The 20,433-nt window shown below is 37.2% G+C and overlaps 1 non-coding gene across 1 annotated transcript; it reads left to right on the forward strand.

The window, feature by feature from the left end:
* Positions 1-18,278: 18,278 nt before the first annotated feature.
* Positions 18,279-18,386, forward strand: LOC131150024 (small nucleolar RNA R71). The gene has a single exon (XR_009135410.1). It is a non-coding gene; the product is annotated as a small nucleolar RNA R71 (small nucleolar RNA).
* Positions 18,387-20,433: the final 2,047 nt, after the last annotated feature.

The following is a 20,433-nucleotide window of genomic DNA, read 5'->3' on the forward strand; positions in this document are numbered from 1 at the left end:
AAGCAACTAGTCATAGCACTAGGGAAGAGGAAAGTGAAACAAGTGACTTAGATCAAGATGAATTAGCATTCATTACTAAGAGACTAGGCAAATTCTATAGAAGGAATAAAAGGTTTTCTAGAAAGTACAATAAAAAGAAACCCGAAAAAGGAGAGACAAGTAGGAAAGAAAATAAAGGTAAGAATGAACCACCAATATGCTATCATTGCAAGAAACCAGGGCATATCAAACTGGACTGTCCATTGCTCAAAAAAGACAAGAAGAAAAAGAAGGAAGCTATGAAGGCTACATGGGATGACTCTAGCTCCAGCGAAACAAAAAACGAAACAAGTGGACAAGAGATGGAAAATATGTGCTTCGTGGCGATTGATGAAGAGGTAAATTCTTACTACTCTTCAACCGAATCTCAAAATGAGTCTTGTGATGAGTTGTGTGATAGTTTGCCTTCTTATAAGGAATTACAAGCTGAATTATTCTCACTACATAAAAGATTCATAAAAATTCCTAAGAGAGATATAACTTTGAAAGATCAAAATAAAAAACTAGTGAAGCAACTTGAATCATTCAAAGCTATTGAAGAAGAAAAAAATTCTCATATTAAGAAGTTGGAAGAAGAAATAAATATAGCAACACAAGAGTTAGGTAAAACTCATAAAGATAATTTGAATAAAAAGGATCTAGAAATAAATGAACTCAAAAAGGCAGTTGAGGATAAAGAAAAGATTATCTATAACTTTAGCAAAGGTAAAGAAAACTTTGAAAAGATGATTGGACAATAAAGGCTTCATGGGAACAAAGAAGGAATAGGCTACAACGGTAAAGCAAATAAAAGGAATAAAAAGTTATACATGGGATACTTTGTTAAGGAAGCTAAGTACTATGCTAGCACTTCATCAAACAACAAATATGAACACACCACTTGATATATATGCAAGACTAAAGGTCATGTAATGTTTAATTGCCCATTAAAAAGAAAGTATGTTAAAGTTCAAGGAGAATGGAAAGCCAATAGTGGAACTAACAACAAAACAAAGAAAGCCAAAAGAATTTGGGTTCCAAAAACTAACACGTAGTATCCTTCATTGTAGGTTTGCTTTAGGACAACAACGTCAACATAAAAATGGTACTTGGACAGCGAGTGCTCAAGGCATATGACCGGTGATAAGACCAAATTCACTACATTAAAACAAAAGGATGGGGGATATGTCACCTTCGGCGACAATGCTAAAGGTAAAATCATTGGCATTGGGAAAATTGGTAAAGAACCTTCACTCACTATAGATAATGTGCTATTAGTAGGACTAAAACATAATCTTTTAAGTATTAGTCAACTAAGTGACAAAGGGTTCGAAATAATCTTTATGAAAGAAAAATGTGTTATCCAAAATCCTAAAAACAAAGAAACTCTGTTTATAGCTCATAGAATAAATAATGTCTATTGCATAAATTTTGAGAAATTAGCTAATCAAAACATAACTTATTTGATAGCAATGAATGAAGTAAGTTGGTTATGGCATAGGAAACTAGGACATGCAAGCATGGACCTACTATCCAAATTATCTAAGAAAAATCTTGTAAAAGGACTACCAAATACAAAATTCATTAAAGACAAGATGTGTGATGCATGCCAAAAAGGAAAACAAGTAAAAACAAGCTTCAAAAAGAAAAAAAATATATTTCCACCAAAAGACCCCTAGAACTCTTGCACCTAGACTTATTTGGTCCAACTAAATAATATGCTTTTGTAATAGTAGATGATTATTCAAGATTTACTTGGATAATATTTCTAGCAAACAAAGATGAAGCTTGTAATCTATTAATAACCTTAGAAGTGACCAAGGAAGAGAGTATAAAAACAAGGAAGTTGATAAATTTTGTAATGAACATGGAATAACTCATAATTTTTCAGTACCTAGAACTCCACAAAAAAATGAAGTTGTGGAAAGGAAAAATAGAACTCTACAAGAAATGGCAAGAACAATGCTTAATGAAAATAATCTACCTAAATACTTTTGGGAAGAAGCTGTAAATACAACATGCTACATTGTAAATAGGGTATCAATAAGATAAAAAATAGACAAAAAACCATATGAACTTTGGAAAGGTAGAAAACCTAATATTTCCTACTTAAATGTATTCTGATGCAAAGTCGGATGAAGGTATCTTCCTAGGTTACTCTACAAATAGTAAAGCTTATAGAGTTTTTAATAAAAGAACTTTTACCATTATGGAATCAATACATATAACATTTGATGAATCAAATAATCATGACATTAAAGATAAGAATGATGAAAAAGAAGATACTCCATGAAAAGAAGAAGACCCTGAAATAAAAAAAAGAAAATAATAATGATGCTCCAAATGAAAACCTTACAGAAAATCTGAAACTTCTTAAAGAATGGAAATATGATAAAAATCACCCAAAAGAACAAATTCTTGGTGAAATTTCAAGAGGATTAACTACTAGAGCCTCACTAAAAAATATTTGCAACCATTATGCCTTTTTATCTCAAGATGAACCCAAAAATATTGAAGAAGCCTTAAAAGATGATTCTTGGATTATGGCTATGCAGGAGGAACTAAATCAATTTGAAAGGAGTCAAGTGTGGGAACTTATACCCAAACCCAAAGATAAATCAATCATAGGAACTAAATGAGTGTTTAGAAATAAAAAGGATGAAAATGGAGTTGTTGTAAGAAATAAAACTAGGCTAGTAGCACAAGGTTATAATCACGAAGAAGGAATTGATTATGATGAAACTTTTGCTTTAGTAGCAAGAATGGAAGCAATAAGAATGTTTCTAGCTTTTGCAGCCCATAAGGATTTTAAGTTATATCAAATGGATGTAAAGAGTGCATTCTTAAATGGATATATAAATGAAGAAGTGTATGTCAAACAACCTCCAGGTTTTGAAAATTTGAAAAATCCAAACCATGTATTTAAATTAACAAAAGCTCTTTATGGTTTGAAACAACCTCCAAGAGCTTGGTAAATGGAACATTTATAAATCAAACTAAATACATCAAAGACATTCTTAATAGAGATGAAAAAAGGAAAACAAGTAGACATAACACACTATAGAAGATTTATTGGTAGTTTATTATATCTAACTGCTAGTAGACCTGATATTATGTTTAGTGTGTGTATGTGTGCTAGGTTTCAATCAGCACCTAAGGAATCTTATCTAACAGCCATTAAGAGAATACTTAGGTACTTACTAAGAACACTTGATCTAGGTTTATGGTATCCAAAGGACACTGACTTTAAAATGATAAGTTACTTTGATGCTGATTATGCCGGATGTAAGATTGATAGAAAAAGTACAAGTGACATATGTCACTTCCGAGGTCATTCCTTAGTATCATGGTTTTCAAAGAAACAAAACTCTATAGCCTTATCAACCGCCGAAGCTGAGTATGTAGCAGCGAAAAGTTGTTGCGCACAAACCTTATACATGAAACAACAATTAAAAGATTTCAATCTAGATTATAAGACAATACCAATAAAGTGTGATAATACTAGCGCCATAAATATATCTAAAAACTCAATTTCACACTCAAGAACCAAACATATAGATATAAGGCATCATATTTTGAGAGATCATGTTCAAAAAGAGGATATAATTCTTGAGTTTATAAATACAGATGACCAATGGGCTGACATTTTTACAAAACCCCTAAGTGAAGAAAGATATATACATATTAGGAGAGAGCTTGGGCTAATCCATTGCAGAGAAGTTTATTAGAAAAAGAATTACAACATTTGTCTGAACTTCAGTTGTCTGAACTACACACCCCAGACAACTGAACATTGTAGCAAACAGGTTCAGATGACTGAACCTAGGACTTCAGACGTCTGGGAGCCTACTGTCCCTTCAAATTCTAGGTTTAAAAATCTTCAGACTACTGAAGTTAATCTTTAGTCATCTGAAGTCTCGGGGTTTAAATATAACTCAAGTCTAAAACCCTAATTTCAGACTTCTAAAGTTTATTGCTCAACTTATCCGAACATCTTCCTCACTCTTTCTTCTTCTCCTCACTTAAAAAACCCTTAATCCGAAGCTTGTTTCCCTCCTCAAAGAAGCACTTCACGAACTTCAGGGCATCCAAAATCAAGTATTTCCATGCCTCGTATCAAGCAAACTACAAATCGAGGGTCTTCATCTGGGAAAGATGCTCAAAACCTTGACAAGTGGCTTGTGGCTCCTTGAGCCCGAATTCGTTATCGTACTTCACTTGGTACAGTAGATCCAATCCTTGGTAAAATTTTGGATATCTCATTTTTCACTACTGAATTTCTTGATATCCTTCCCTTATTTCATGCCATAGGATGGTTTGATTTTATCACCCAGCAACCCAAAGGATGTTATCCTCATTTTGTAAAAATTTTTTATGCTAATATGACAAATGAAAATAGAATTATTTCTTCGGAAGTTAAAAGAAAATTTTGCTAAATTCTAAAATATCGTCTCCCATTTTCAATTACTCTAGGAGATTTCAACTGTCCTATGTTTGCTCAATCTTGGATTCTAGAAGAAGGATTCACTCCTAAAATTTTCCTTCCAATGATCATGGACAAAGAACCTATCTATTTTGGGCATCCTCCGTTATACAAACAATTAAGCTTAAAAGGTCAAATTCTCCACAAAATTGTTGCAAACAATATCCTACCTAAGTAAGGCTCTTTTGATCATCTATCCTATATTGAATGCTTTGTCCTTTGGTGTCTTCTTAAAGGAAAGAAACTAGACCTAGTTAGCTTAATCATTCAATGGATGTGGACCAAACTTGAATTTTCCCGAGTTGTTCTTCCTTATGGAGGGATTCTTACTCTTTTCTTCAACCATCTTCATGTTGCCAATAGTTCTGAATTCTTCATCAAAAGAACTCGTTATGATCTTTTTAATGAAACTTCCCTAAAGCAAATGGGGTATGACAAGGGAAGTTCAGGATGGTACTTGAAGTCAGGAAGTCAGGAAGGACTCAACATGCAGTACCAGCCTCAGCAGCAGCCTCAGGGTTAGCTTCAGCTTCAGCCTCAGCCTCAGCATCAGTATCAGCAGCAGCACAATCCTCTTCTACATAGGATCTTGGTTCATCTCATGATACACCTTCATGGTTCTTATCCTTTTAAAGGGATTTCTCCAGCTTTTCATCTGAAGTATGCACCGGGCTTCAGAACATTAAAGAAAAAGTCACATCACTTGATAAGCGGGTCACTCATATAGAACAATATCAGGCCAAATCTTCTAAGGGAAGTGATCCCATGGATATTAGCTTAGCTCCTTAAAGTGGAGATGATGATTTTGATAATGATGCTATCGAAAATGAAGGAGATTTTTAAGAAGAAGGTAACCAGGAAGATGAAGCCAATACTGAAGAAGAAGGAACCTAAGAAGAAGAAGAAGAAGAAGAAGAAGAAGAAGGAGATGATACTGAAGAAGAAGGATAGGATAGTTTGGACTTTCTAACCTAGATTAACATGAAAATTTTTGCATGTAATAGAGTATTAGGACTTATGTTGGTTCTGAATATACCTCAGATGTTTTGTAATCATAGCACTATGAAACTTTTTGTAAGGGTACACATGAAACTTCTATGTATTGATATTTTGAGTTGATGTATTGAAACATCTATAGATGATCTTTGGTACTAATTACATCTTATTATAAGAATGTCTTCTTAATAAACTTTCATAATCCAATTACTCTTTTTGACTAATGACAAAGGGGGAGAGAGAGTGCTCAATAAAGATAAAATAAATAAAGAATAATGAATGGATATATGATGAACTTGACATGGATATTTGATGAACTTTCCTTGGTTTGTTTATTAATGCTTATAGTAAGGGGGAGTACTTCATTACACATAAAACCTTTATCTTTACTCCTCGTTTGTCATCATAAAAAAGGGGGAGATTGTTGGCCTAACAAGGTCTTTCAATCAGTTTTGGTGATAACAAACAAAGGACAATTTAACTTGGAAAGGTTGAGTTTTTGTGTTTTAGGAAATAAGGATCAAGTGTGGATTAAGTGAAGTTCAAGAATGGATCAAGTGTGGATCATCAAGGAAGTTAAAGTAACAAGTGATTCAAAGAGAAACAAAGGCATTGGCTGATAAAGCTAGCTTAAGCAAATATCCAAAGAACTTCAAAAGCAAAAAGATTGAGAATGATATCAAGCATGGCATATAAAGTCTTAGGAAACTCATTGTAAGTATTTCAAAGTTAAATATCGTTGGAAATATGTTTTGAAGCTTTTCCAAGAGATTATAAGGACCTAAAAACCTATTTAGGATTATTGAAACAAGTTTTATAAAAATTAAACTAAGAGAGAAAATCAGTTTTTAAAATGAAGAAAATCATTTTAGCAGTTTTTGTATGTTCATATGACTGAAGTGGTAACTTCAGATGGCTGAACTTCATGTTCAGATGTTTGAAGAATTACTTCAGATGTCTGAAGAATAAGCTCAGACGTCTGAAGATTTTTTGGGAAGAAAAAGAAACAAATAGTAGCTGTTCAGATGACTGAACTGGTCTCTTCGCTCATCTGAACCCGACTCTTCGGTCGTCTGAACCCTACTTCAGTCATCTGACCCTGTGTCCAATTCATTTTTTAAAGGATCTCAGGAAATTCAGATGATTGAACTCAACTCTTCAATCATCTAAACACTGTTCAACAGGAAAATTTTTTAAAATTTAATATTTTAAATAATAGCTGTTTGGGCTTCAAATTTTCTAACAACTTGGGAAACTCTCTAAGGAAACTTTTGCAACAAGAAAACTTGTTTGAAAGCCTATAAATGCATGGTTTTTGTAAATCAAAACACACCAAGCATTGAAAATCTCTCATAAGCTCTCTTGCTCTCAAAGTCTCACCTTGATCATCTTTTGCAAACTGAAAGTACTGTGATTCTGAGATTCTAGCTCATCAATTCTTGAAGTTAGATTGCTGATTTCTCATCTGGAGAAAAGGAATTTGGTGCAATCCTTGTTAAGCTTCAAAAGTTTATTTCTTTCTTGATATTTATCTTTTGAAGTACATAGTTTCAATTTGTACTAACCTGCTCTTTGTGTGAGCATCTCTTGTACACCAGCTTCTTGTTATTTCTCTTATAGATTTTGGATGATTCCAGACTGTTGGATCATTGACCAAACGAGGGTATATTGTTTGGAGAAGGCGGGCTCTAGCCTTAGCGAAGGAGTGATTGTAAACAGGTGTTGTTCCGCCCGGTAAAGGAACTGCTATAGTGGAACCCTTCGGTATTTTGCCAATGGCGAGGACGTAGGCTGTGTTGAAGCCGAACCTCATAAAAACCTTGTGTCTTTCTTTCTTCTTTACTTCCTATTTTCTGTACAAGTTGTTGTTGTGTGATTTAAAAGTGTAGGTTGCAGGTTCTAAAGTTAGAAATAAAGAAAGACTCTTGATATTTAGAAAGTACGTTTTGATTGACCATTTGCGGAAACCCAAAGGGAGTACGTTGGTTAATTTGTGGAAATCTTGATCAAGAGAAGTGCATGCAAAGATGTTATCTACAGAAGGTTGTGAACATCTAAAGGGAAATTGATAACAGTACTAAGATTCTTGCTTGAGTGGTTGAATTGTTTAAGTTTAATTGATTGGCTTGTGAATTTAAATTTCAGTTTTTTTAAGTGTGATTATTAGTTATTTATTGTGTTTTTCTTGGTGTCATAAGCAAAGCTTAAAAAATATTAAAATTAAAAAGAATCCAATCCACCCCCCCTCTTGGGAAGCTATTCCTAATTTCACTTCACATTAAGGGCAGGTTAGGAATTAGAGCTACTCAAGGGTCATTTAGCTAGAATCAAATAAAAAGGAAGAATAGGAAGCTCAAAAGATTTAGGTCTTTGAAGAGGAAAATTGCAAAGAGAAGGGGGAAATTCAGGGGAATTGCAGAGACCTTGGGGTTTCTGGGGTGATTGAAAAAGCCAAGAGAGGAGGAGAAAGCCGGGATAGAGAGACAATACGGCAAGGCTTTCTGGGTTAGGGTATTCAGAGAGAATCCAAGAGAACAAAAGAGAGGTGAAGGTGTGCGAGAATGGGGAGAATACAAAGTGACAAAATGAAAATTTTCAGTTTAAATATGACTCACTTTGATGTCATCCGATAATTAAAAGGAACTATGTGGCTTCCCCTCTACCCTCAGATCTCTATAAGCCATCAACGGTCATGATCGCCAGAAGCCAAGAGCATTAATGGTTGGTAGCAAGTGTACCTGGACCTCTGCCTGCGTGCATTGACGCGTAGCATCCTTGTCTCCTCCCCCCCATTAATGCTTAATAGTCCTTTCCTATCAGCCATTTGATTACCCTTCAATGAATAACTGAGATTTGCCCATGATCCTCATCTGCCCATCACCTGCTCACCTTAACTGCCTCCCGAAACGTGGCTAAGCACTTCCCTTGTCACTGTTGGATCTCTGCCTTGCATGAACGGTTAGGATCAACACAGTCAGAGGCCATCATGAGGATCTATAGGCTCCCCTCTCATTGAATGACGCGTGGCTCGAGTGTCTCCTCGCCATCAATGTCGATCTGCCCCCCGTTTCATCCCACGCAACAGTTGATCTCCGATGCCCATCAACGGTGGAGATCATTTACCTCGGGAGTCAATCACCACCCTCATTCCCTCCGCCCGATTGTTGCCACGTGGCGGCTCTACTCCTTGTCTTTAAGGCTTGACATGACTCAATGTCGGCCGTCGGATCCTGGCATTCTTTGAACGCACAGGATGGCACATGCGCAACCAGCTCTGAGTGCTTCCACCCACTTTGCTGTGGACATGTGGCACACTCCCCATGACTGGCCTTGACCGGACTTAAACTAGTCTCTCCTGGATCGGTCAACGTTGGACCGGTCTTACCCCCTCTCCAAACCGGTTCTTATCAATTTTTTCTTTTTATTATTATTTTGAATGTTCAAATAGTTCCTTTTAAATTCACAAAATTCCATAAAATCCACAAAACTCTGGGAAAATACCAAAAATTCTAGAAAAATGAGGGGAAATTTCTGAAAAATATCTGAGTTAGTATTTGTCAACTCTTATGTCAAAAATCACGACACCCACACATACACACTCACATACTCGTGCACGTACATGCATGCAACACACCCATACATACACATTCATGTACTCATGCACATGCATGCATGCATTTGTACTCGTATACACACACTCACATACTCGTGCACGTACATGCAATACACACACTCATATACTTATGCATGTACATGCATGTAACTCACCTCATGCATACATCTGTGCACAAAACTCATGCACATGCCCACTTCATGCACACTAACACCCATGCACATGTAAACATGTTTACATGCAACACATTCATACACTCAAGCATGTACTCACATACACACACTCACATATCCATGCATTCATGCACGTATACCATGTTCATACGCACATGTTCATGTACTCATGCATGAACATGCATGCAACATATACGTTCACACACTCATGCACATGCATGTCCACACTCATCCATAGAAACTCACACACTCGTGCACATACATGCCACATATTCATACCTTCATGCATGTACATACATTCACACACATTCATGTACATACATGCATGCACTTCCATATACCATCACCTACTCATGCACATACATGCATGTACGTAACACTCTTATACACACTCATGCATGTATGTGCATGCAATGCTCACATTCACCTACTTATGCATACATAGTCATGCATGTGACATGCTCATGCGCGTGCACAACTCATGCACATGCATGCACACCCTCAATGCACGTGCACATTTATGCATGCACACATTGAAACACACGCTAACACATGCACCCCGTGGGCACCGCATGTTGATTTTCTCTCGACCAAGACCTTAAACTGGTTTTCCCCCGGACCGGTCAATGTTTGATCGGTTCACCCCTTTCAAACCGATTGGCACCGATTTTCTTCATTTTATTTATTTAGTATCATTTCAATGTTTGAAAAGTTCACAAAAATCTACAAAAAAATGTCGGAAAAATCACAAAGTTTTTTGAAAATTCCAAAAATATTTTCAAACTTTGATTTCCATAGTTTTTGTCTTAATTTTTTTTGTGCTATTTTGACGTTCTGGAAAAATATTAAAAAAAATCACAAAAATCACAAAAAATGTTTTCACACTTAGAAAAATCACAAAAATATTTTTTAGGCCCAGAAAATTGTTTCCATCTCAAACAAATTCCAAAAACCTCCTGGAGTATTACTTTTCACTTAGAAAATTCTATAAAAATTTCAAAAATCCTGGGAGTGTATTTTCCTAACTATTTTCTCAAATTTCCATCCTGATGATTGTAATGGGAGACATTGAGCTCTTCAGAGTACGATATGCCCCGGTTCTGAGGAAATATTTATATGGTATATGTTTTGTGCATTTTTTTTGATTTTTGGAAAGGATTAATTTTCAAAGGCTTATTAAATTTATTTTGGGATAATTTTTTATTAATTTGATACCATTTGTAAGAACGAGCACATAAGGGTGGGGGGTGCTAATACCTTCCCCCCGCGTAACTGTACTCCCAAGCCCGATTCTGGTGACGCAGACCGATTCTACCCCTAACAAGGTAGCAATCAAGTGTTCTAACCACACTCCAAAAGTTTAGTGGCGACTCCATCACACATTATTTTTTCACGAAAATATCTTTTACAAAATTCACCCCATCTTTCCCAATTCACAGCCGCACCTGTGCCAAAGTGGTTTCTGGCAGGTCTGGGACGTTGCGACAGCTTGACAACTCCGCTATGGAAGCTTGAGAGTCGAGCTAGTGATTAATTGAGGATTATACCAAAATCTAAATCTAACAAGCCTTTTTTAAATTACTCCTTCCCGGTCTTGTACATGTTATGTTTGTTCGTTTGTAGGTACTCCACAAATAACCATAGTAAGTATGATTGACTGAATAAATGCTTGGCTTTTCTTGATTTTTCATTATTTTAGCATGTGATTAACTGTGAATACCTTGATTTAGCATGAGATGATAAGCATGTGATCACTTGTTTCCATGATTTGTGTGAATAAAGCATGTGTTTAATTCTGAATAATGGATGGATGAATGTGAGGTAGAGGGTGTACGCTGAAACTGATGAACTCACACACTCTCACAGCTCTATACCTAGGCTTTCCCTTACTAGGATTAGATAGGGTTTTAATAGCATTTGTCCCTATGTGGCAGGGCTTATGGGGACCCGTGAACCACTCTGCTCAGCACGAGCTTTGTCTGGACCTCTGTGAGGGAGGATAAAGTCTTAATCTAGGGACCTGTTATCGATAAGGATTAGAACCTAACCACACATTTATCCAAAATCATCAGCTTAGAATAGAGCCATAGAAAACCTCGTACATATACCTTCCCCGGGGCCGGGACAGAAATTCCACCCTTCTCCACATGGTATTGTGTCTGCATGTATTGCTTCAAATTGTGTGATTTTGTCACTAACACATTGCATCCATGTAGGTATTCTACATACTTCACTAAGGTTCCGGGAAAAATCAAAATCACCCATGGAGGGCCCAGTAGTCTACCGAGAAACATAATTGGTAGTCCAGACATATTCCAAGAGTCAACAAAAGCAGTGGGGTGACAATATGGGAAAGGAATCTGCGTTCAAAGTATTAGACCCAGTTAACTTGAATACTCGGTCCAATCCGATGAAGGAGCTAAAGAGCATCTAGAAAGGGTGGACACCTCAACGTCGTTTGAAGTTTTCTTAGGCATACGGGCATATTGGCTTTTTGCTCCACGTATCAGTAAACTCCCAAGTGATTAAGGTTCTGGAGAAATTTTGGAATCTGGTGTACTATTGTTTTACCATGGATAGGGTAGATTTGGCCCCCACAATTGAAGAATACGCTTCGTTGCTGCATCTCGCCTACACCATACAAAGTATATCTGCATGACTCTAGGGTATCCCTTGCGAAAGTGCTGCATGATGTCACTGGGGTTAAAATCCCAAGGACAAAAGACACAAAAATCCCTTGGCTCTATTTAAAGGAGTTATTGGAAAAGGAAGACGGGGAAGAAGCTCCACTACCTATGCTAGCTCTAGCCATTTATGGCCTGGTGATATTTTTGAAGGAGCTAGGGACCATTGATCTTGCAACCATATCTTCCGTGGCACAGGTAAAAGTAGGAATCAATCCAGTCCATGAAATTCTGGTAGAAACCTTTCGATCTCCCCGTAATTTTCAAAATAGGCGACGTGTCAAGTTGACGTGCTGTGTGCAATTGTTGTATGTTTGGATAATGAGCCACTTGCCGTACAGTCAGGGGTCCTTTTGCCCTATATTCTCGATAGTCAAATTCCCGCTAGCCCAGTTCGATACAGTTCAGTGGGAAAAACATGCCAGCCGCCCGGAGTGGAAGGAGAGGTTAAGCCATCTGGTTAGCATAGGAATTGTCTGGCAAGCACCCTGGATGGATCGACCCGATGTGATATATAGGTGCAGAAACTTCCCATGGGTACCGCTGCTAGGACCATAGGGAGCGATAGCTTATGCACCCCCCATGTTTAGAAGACAGGTGCAGGCCATTCAGTTCATACCCATGAGGCACGGGTTGGCAGGTGCATGGTTCAAATACGATGTAGGTGTAGTCAATAGCAAGTCTGAGAGTATACGGTTTCCTAGAAGCTGTGAATCTAATAGCCCGAATTCTAGCACCCAAAGAGATTGTGAACTATGGTGGACCCACAGGGTGAACCCACAAGTCAGGCAAGTACTAAAAGTCCTCACAAATCAAACCAGAGTTCCAGTAGTGAATGAACAGTCGAAAGAAGAAGGGTAGTCAGCACAGAAAGAAGTCACGAGCACAGTAGTAAAAGGGCAACAGATCATACAAAAAGAGGGAGAGTTAGTTGCTTTCTACTGTAATGAAGTCAAACGGAAGAAGACTCAACTTATGCTATCAGAAAAGAATGTAGTAGCCCTAAGAAAGGAGAGGCGGACACTCCAAGCTGTGCTCAACCGAAAGTCCAAGATGCTGGAAAGGCACCAAGGCTGAAATCAAAGAAAAAACCCTTTGCATACAAGAATTGGACAGCCGGTGGGATGAAAAGAGGAGAACGTTTAACCAGGCACTGGATAAAGTGAAACAATTCATAGAAAAGGCTTGATACTGGGAAGCTCGATACAGTGCATTAAAGCATAAGGTAGACAGTGCAGCACTCAGAAGGTCAGAGCCAGCTTTAAAAAGTTCAAGCCGCGTTGATAGGGGTAGACAGGGGAATCAAAATCTAGCATCCGTATTGACCATTAAACAATTCTCTGTATTTTCTACCAAATTGTATAAAAATTTGTAATCAAATGATGATGATTTTTTTCAGAACCTTGGTCGAAGTACATAGGCTGCACGTATTCACTTAGTCACACACAAATACATGCTTACATAGTCATTTGACTTACTCGAAAAATGAGCTGCTCGGAAGTTATCCCAAGTATAGGAGTTCTATCGTGTAATATTCAGCCCAACGGCCAGATCGTCCCCTCAGGGAATGCAATTCAATCTCAAATTTAAACATATTTCCAATCGAAAATAAAAAGTTACTGAACTTAGTTCAGATTCGGGGTTTTTAGGATTGTTTGAGATTTCTTTTGACAAATTAACGAACATGCAAATTAAATCATAATCCTAGCATGCACTGAATTTAATAACGAGAAATGGAAATCCTACGTTAACAATCAAACAAGAATTGAAACACGTGTTGAATTAAAAATGATAACTTTAATACGTAAATTAAACACACAACTAAAATAAACTCATTCGAATACAACTTCAATAAACACCAGATTTTTAGTGCAATCAAGAACTTAGACTCAAAATTAGAACTTTAACCACTAAACAATAATTAAACACAAAAAACGGACTCCAATTAAACTGAACATAAATGAAATCAAACTCACAAAGATTCAACTTTTAACAAGATAACCAATCTAGATCCGAAGAAGAATATATATATATATATATATATATATATATATATATATATATATATATTATTTAGGAGATCAAATCGAGTCTAAAACATAACACTCAATCGAACACTAAATAAACATGGAGAAAAAGAAAAAGAGATTGACTTTATTAAAAATACCAAAACAAGATAAAAGAAACAAAATTAAAATTTTAATTAAATTCTACTAACAAATAAAATATGACAAATATTCAGTTAATAATCTAAGAACAAACTAAAACTAAAGAAAAGAGAAAGAAAAAAGAGAGAGAGAGAGAGAGAGAGAGAGAGAGAGAGAGAGAGAGAGAGGATGAGAGAGAGAGAGAGAGAGAGAGAGAGAGAGAGAGAGAGAATAGTGGCTGGCCGTGGGGTTCACGCAGTAGATGTGGCTTGGGTGGAACAACTGTGGAGATGGAGCAGCACCCAGCAGATCTTTTGGAGGACTTCGGGTGGCTAAAGTTGCAGGAGCGTGTGAGACAACAGGGGCTTTAGAGGTCTCGGCTAAGCAGCAGCACAACAAGGAAGGAGCTTTAGGTCAGCCAACTACAGTAGCAACAACAACTAGCTACATCAGTAGCTGTTAAATAGATAATAAGGAGGAGTAGCAGGGTGGTTTGGGTAGAATGGATAGCAGCATTGGGGAGCTGGGAGGACGAAGCAGCAAAGGGAGTACGAGGAGTAAGGGAGAAAGAGAGGAAGGAAGAAGGGGAAGGAAGGAGAAGGAATAAGAAGAAGGGCTACCAGCTATGGCAGAGCAGTTTGCATAGGGAGAGGAGAAGGAAGAAGAAGAAGGGCTGTCGACTATGGTAGAGAGGATTCGAGAGCTGTAGGAAAAGGAAGGAGAAAGGGAAGAAAAGGGAAAAGGAGATGGGGGTCAGTTCAAAAGAGAAGAAAAAAATAATTATAAGGGGGAGGGGGAACTGCCCTATGCCCAGCAAGCCCAAGAAGCACTCGAACCAAAGGACTCGACCTGACTGCATGGCCGAGTCACATCAAGGTAGGATTTTCATTTTTTTTTCTTTTCCTTCTTTTTGTTTCTTGAAAAACAAGGGTGATTTTGACCCTTATGGAATCCATTTCTCTCAAATTTTAAAACACGAAAGTTGTAGATAATATTATCATCTCTCTCCAGAATTTTGAATCATCTCGATCGGAGCTCGGACAAAAATATTATGCATGAATTACGAACTCATGCCGGTTTTAGCTTCTGATAATTTTCCTGCAATAAAAAAATGCCAAAAATTCATAAATTACTCAATAAATCCTAGATATTATAAATAGGACACCATGTTAAAATATTGAGAGCAATTAGGTATTTAATTAAAATTATAAGCTCCAATGCACGAAGAAACCACCTAATTACGCAAGTGAAGCGCGTAATCACACCCCTCAACTAACGTTTTTCTAGTCTCTAGCAAATAACATGAATGAATTTCAGGGCGGTATCCACGAATACTAACTCTAGAAAACATGAAATTAATGCCCATGCAATACAATCATACCATTTCACGTACATGAATATAATTGAATTTGACACAAGTTCGTTCATATTCAATGCACACAACTCCGAAGCATGTCACTCATGCAAGTTTCATTATTATATAACAATTAAGAACAATATACTCACATGAAGTTAACCAACGGTACAATTCAGAGTTAATGCAGCCATATAAGTTCGAGTATAAATAGGTGAATTCTCAAGGAGTGTGTGATATGTGTGACTCATTACACCTAGGATACCAATGGACAACTACAGAATGGTCATTTTGACTCAGCCTAACTAGTATACCCTAAAAAAAACTCAAAAACAATTAGTTCACTTGTCATATGTGAGGAGGAGTGTTGTAATCAAACATCCAACATATTGCAAGGAACAAACACTAAATGTATGGAGTGGACTAGTCTGAAAAGGATTCGGGTCCTTCACCCTAGCATCTTCTCACCTACTCGCCATATCCAACAAAGACCACCCTAGATCAACTTATTCGCAAGCTTAACGTGAATACATCTGAGGCATTAAATGGTTGAAGAATCTTCATACGTGGAGAACATGTGTCTTGTCCTTAACCTTTTGTGGTATTTATGTAGAGCAGGTATTAACATTTCATTTCATGTGCATTTCTATTTTTCTTATTCTTTCTTCTGCTTATTCTTTAATTTTTGTCTTTTCTTGGTCAATTAGGACAATCATTACACTTCTTTTGTTGTCTTCATACCATCAATAGGAATTAAGCTCGAACAGTGGTCCATGAATTAAGTTTATTTCTAGAAGTGGCTTAGCCTTCACATCTTGAGTAGGCTATAAAACCTAGGTTTCTATCTCCCCACTGGATGTCACCTTTAGGCTAGCAAATAAAAAACAGAGACTAGTGTACAAAGAATTGTCCAGAAGAAAGAGAACTGAGTTTTGTGAACTTTGATTTGGTGTTAACACTCAAAAGGATGATAAATAGTTCAAGGATATCTCACAAGGTGTCATAGTCGCCACGTATGTTCTCTCAATGCTCACATGGAATCCTAAGTGCAATGAATCACGTGAATGTATCTATTCGGTCTCGTGAGATGTCATGTAAATACAAGAGTTTATATAGCCAGATTAACACGAGTGTACTACCAATCAATTCTTCATAGAGTTACAAAGTCATATAAAGAGAAACTACTCATAAATGACTCAAGTGTATAATTCTTAGGTTATATGCAAGTATGTGAAGGGTATAAGTCAGTGTTAATCATGGCATAATCATTTATCCTCAATGCTTTTTCTTTTTGTCTTGTTTTTTTTAATTTTTTTAATTTTTTTATATTTTATTTTATTAATTAATATAAAGCCCAACAAGTATACATGCATAGTGTCATATGCGAATGCTCACCCCCCAACTAAAGTGGAACATTGTCCTCAATGTGAAAGCATAGGGGAAATAAAAAAACTGTGCACGAGAGAAGTAAGGCGTACCTGGGTGGAGAAGTAATGGAAAAGAAAAACTAAACTACAAGAAAATGTATCGAAAAATTAACTAAAAATAAAATAAGGCAAAACAAAATGAAAAGAAGAGAAAGAAAAACATCATAGTTGTCTACCGGAAGCTCTAGAGGAATTTCGTCTGGTGGGTGCAGGTCTATAAATTGAACTGGTGAATCTCCAAATTTGAGATGCCACAATGAATTATTCTGCATACCTGCACGAGAGTCAGCCTCAAATGAATTAATGCTCTTCAAAATACTAGACAATACATGTGCAGATTGACTTTCTTGTTTTAACAAGAAATAATCTTTATTCAACATATTTTTTAGGAAATTTACTTCTTTACGAGTTGGTTTTCGAGGAAAAGTTGTTAGAACAGTTACCTTTAGTTCTTCAAAAGCATTATCATTAAAAGTTTTACCTGGTTCATTGAAAGTTAAACATTCACCATTCTGTTCACCCTCTTTATCGGGTGTACCAATGATTTTACCACTATGGGGATTTGCTTCGACATTGGACTCCTTGACATTTATTCCAGTCGGGAGTAACTGTTCCACGACTTCCAAACTTCGAGGATAAGGTATCATAGGTTGGTCCTCCTTATTAGTATTAGCTGCCTCATTAACTGACTGCTTCACTTCTAGGCCCGCTTCCTCTGCTTTTCCTTGGATTTCATCTGTTTCAGCCATAATTTCAAATGCTGAGACAACTGGTTGTCTGTTGATGAGCATCTCAGGTTGGTAAACTTCTTTCCCGCTTCTCAAAGTAATGGCGGCTTCTGCTGTCTTAAGGGAAACATTATGAATTTGTTGTTGTTGCTGTTGGTATTCTTAAGGACTAGGCTAAGGTTTCACTGGAAATTCCTCTTTTTCTAAGATATCCAACTGTGTGCTTATCACATTAATGGTGTCCTGCAATTCATTTATGTCCTGAGTATACTGATTGATTTGAATTTGCATGAATTGCTACAAGACATCCTCAAGAGACATCCCCGGTTGAGCAGGTGCTGCATTAGATTGAAATCCTAGTGGCGCATAGCTCTGAGGGGTCTATTGTGGCTAATACTGAGGCAAAAGAGTGTCTAGGTAATATGTTGGCTCATATTTATCTCCACCACTGATTGTGCTGATAGGTTGTACTGTCATAGGTGTTTGATTGTATCGTGTGTTCCATTGTAGGACACTTTCAGCTAGGTAATCAAAGAATGATAGTGCCTGATTCGGTTCCTTGCTGAAGAGTTCTCCATCGCACATGGTTTGGACAAAGCGCTCGCAATTAGGAGTAAGATCTATATAGAAACAATGAACTTACCTCCATGATTCAAATCCATGATGTGGACAAGTACTTAGCAAATCCTTAAATCTCTCCCAGCAAGCCCGAAAAGTCTCGTCACCCTTCTGTATAAATTGAATGATCTGTTCCTGCAAAAATTGAGTTATCTGTGAGGGACAAAACCTATATAGAAATTCATGCTCCATATCAACCCAATTAGAGATAGAGTGAGGTCTCAAAGAATTAAACCACATCTACGCCCTATCTTTCAAAGAGGCAAGAAATAAACGCAGTCTAGTAGATTCATTAGTTCTAGCACGAGAGAAAAAAATAATGCAAGTCAACTCGAACTCTGTCGGGTGCTGATAAAGGCACTCAGATTCCATCCCGTAGAACTGAGGTAGCAACGACTTCCTCCTGCGCTACATCATGAAATTAAGTTCGTCATTAGGTAAGGCAGTGTAAGATGGTGCAATGGTGTATTGAAGCTACAAAAAGTCCATAAGCGTGTTTGGTGCAGGTGCAGCCATAATTTTTTTTTTTCAAAGCTCAATTCTTTTTTTTTTTTCTTTTTCATGAGACCAATTAAAATGACAAGAAAAACACTAATTTGAGACTAAGACCGACATTCCCCGGCAACAGCGCCAAAAACATGACTCACTCGAAAAATGAGCAGTTTGAAAGCTATCCCAAGTATAAGAGTTCGGTCGTGTAATATTCAGCCCAACGATCAAATCGTCTCCTCGGGGAATGCGGTTTAATTTCAAATTTTTATGTATTTTCAATCGAAAATAAAAAATTACTGAACTTAGTTCAGATTCGGGTTTTCAGGATTGTTTGAGATTTCTTTTGACAAATTAATGAACATGCAAATTAAATCCTAATCCTAGCATGCACTGAATTTAATAACGAGAAACGGAAATCCTATGTTAACAACCGAACAAGAATTGAAACACGCTTTGAATTAGAAAAGATAACTTTAATACGTAAATTAAACACACAACTAAAATAAACTCGTTTGAATACAGTTTCAATAAACACCAGATTTTTAGCGTAATCAAGAACTCAGACTCAAAATTAGAACTTTAACTACTAAACAATAATTAAACACAAAAAATGGACTCCAATTAAACCGAACTTAAATTAAATCAAACTCACAAAGATTCAATTTTTAACAAGATAACCAATCTAGATCCTAAGAAGAAAATATTTATTTATTTATTTAGGAGATCAAACCGAGTCTAAACATAACACTCAACCGAACACTAAATAAATACTGAGAAAAGGAAAAAGAGATTGACTTTATTAAAAATACCAAAACAAGGTAAAAGAAACAAAATTAAAATTTTAATTAAATTCTACTAAAAAATAAAATATGACAAATATTCAGTTAATAATCTAAGAACAAACTAAAACTAAAGAAAAGAGAAAGAAAGAAAAAGAGGAAGAGAGGGAGAGAGAGAGAGAGAGAGAGAGGGGGGGGGGAATAGTGGTTGGCCGTGGGGTTCATGCAGTAGTTGTGGCTCGGGTGGAACAACTGTGGACATGGAGCAGCACCCAACAAGTCTTCTAGAGGACTTCAGGTGGCTGAAGTTGCAGGAGCACGTGAGATAGCAAGGGCTTTGGAAGTCTCGGCTGAGTAGCAGCACAGTAAGGAAAGAGCTTCGGGTCTAGCCAACTACAGAAGCAACACCAGCCAACTACAATAGTAGCTGTTAGAAAGATAATAAGGAGTTGCAGCAGGGTGGTTCGGGTAGAATGGATAGCCGTAGTGGGGAGCCAAGAGGACGAAGCAGCAAAGGGAGTATCGGGAGTAAGGGAGAAAGAGAGGAAGGAATAAGGGGAAGGAAGGAGGCGGAAGAAGAAGAAGGGATGTTGGCTATGGCATAGAGGATTGTAGAGGGAGAGGAGAAGGAAGAAGAAGAAGGGTTGTCGACTATGGCAGAGAGGATTCGAGAGTTGTAGGAAAAGGAAGGAGAAAGGGAAGAGAAGGGAAAAGGAGATGGGGGTCCGTTCAAAAGAGAAGAAAAAAAAAAGAAATTTATAAAGGGGAGGGGGAACTGCCCTATGCCCAGCGAGCCTAAGAAGCACCCGGACCAAAGGACTCGACCCAGCTTCATGGCCGGGTCACGTCAAGGTAGGATTTTCATTTTTTTTTCTTTTCCTTCTTTTTGTTTCCCAACGAACAAGGGTGATTTGGATTCTT

The sequence above is a fragment of the Malania oleifera genome, chromosome 2, assembly GCF_029873635.1.
Source record: "Malania oleifera isolate guangnan ecotype guangnan chromosome 2, ASM2987363v1, whole genome shotgun sequence".
Lineage (NCBI taxonomy): Eukaryota > Viridiplantae > Streptophyta > Magnoliopsida > Santalales > Ximeniaceae > Malania > Malania oleifera.